Raw genomic sequence first — 1,612 nt, 5'->3', positions numbered from 1 at the left:
TTCTTAAATATTCAGAATGTTTAAAGCATTCACCTAGTGACAGTTGCAACAATTTTGTTCATTATTCATCTCTTAGAAAAATTAAAATATCCATTCACTCAAAAATCTCCTCCATGTTTCATAAAGGTCATTGAAGATTCTTAATCTTGCTATTTAATATTACCGTGGAATTATCTCTTATGTAGGCTATTTTATATACTAAGAAAATCAAAGTTATTTGGATATGGTGCACGATGAACAAAATTCCATTTTATACCAAATTGTTTTAAACTAAATTTTTAATTGTGGTTCCCTAAGCATTGTGGATGGGTCTTATACATATTACTGCACCTTTATTCTGATAGAGCAAGGGTCGGCAATTGATACAACTGCAGGCCAAAAGTGCCTCTCCACCTGTTGTTTTTTTTTTTTAATGGGTTGAAAGCTAAGAATGGTTTTTTACATCTTTAAGTGGTTGTGAGAAAATCAAAAGAATACTTTGTGACATATGAAAATTACATGAAATTCAGATTTCCATGTCCACAAGTGAAGTTTTACTGCACCATGGGCCCCAGCCCATCTGTGTTCCTGTTTGGGCTGCTCTTGCAATGCAGGTGCAGAGCTAAAGTACTTGCAACAGACCCTGTGGTTGCAAAGTTTCAAATATGTATTAAGTTGTAAAGCCTAAAAGAGATATATTAGTAGCTAAATGTATTCAGGGTTACTGCAGTCCAGATTCAAACTTGAACACTACTTGCACAATCTCATTTGATCCTCAGAACAGTCCTGTGAGGTGCTTGTTACTATTAGCCCTACATGACAGAGGAGAGAAAGGTTAAGTCACTGACCCAAGGTTACAGTGCTGGCAAATGGCAGAGCATTGGAATCCAAGTTGTTACCACTCCAGAGCCAGCGTTTTTCACCTTATGTCAAGTCCAAGTGACAGGCTGTCTTTTTAAACTCAGGTCATTGAAGGTAGGCCACAGTAAACAAAATCCATGTTGTCACTTCTGTCCTAAAATCTCCACCTTTCGGGAGTATCACCTGGCCATGCTCAGCTGGTCCGGGGTTACCAGGATACTTGGGACCCCACCTTGCAGTGACTTCAGCTGTGAGCCTGTGAGGTGCTACTGTGTAATCACATAACAATGTTGCTATATTGAATTATGCTCTCCTCCACACTGGAAGGCATTCCTTTGCCTCCCCAGTAGCTTGGACTTATTCACTGTGGTACTTCAGGCTGTTCCTCCTAAGATCAGTTTTAGACATTTTTAAGGTGGTTGGGATTAAGACTTCAGCCTTCAGCCTTCATTTCATTTAGTAGGTAGTTGAATGCCAGTATCATACTCACCAGTCCCTTCTCCACATCATCTTGACTTATCCCAGTTAGAGGCTTAGGCATAGAAAGGGACACCAAGACAACAGCATTGATGTTTCATGGAGCATCAAAACTGCTCTGATTCTTCTAGTCTATGCTCTCACTTTAGCGACAAACTGGCATCTGGTAAAAGAGAATGATTTTGTTAAATAAGTAGCACAGCAAATTATAGGGCAGGCCCAAGGTCTGGAAATCTTCTGTTTGCACAGCAAATGCTGTAGTCATTGAATTAACCAGTATACACTTAATATTATG

This window comes from Canis lupus, chromosome 29, assembly GCF_011100685.1.
Source record: "Canis lupus familiaris isolate Mischka breed German Shepherd chromosome 29, alternate assembly UU_Cfam_GSD_1.0, whole genome shotgun sequence".
In the NCBI taxonomy this organism is placed as follows: Eukaryota; Metazoa; Chordata; class Mammalia; order Carnivora; family Canidae; genus Canis; species Canis lupus.
The sequence above is the reverse complement of the archived record's forward strand: the minus strand, read 5'-3'. Positions refer to the sequence as shown.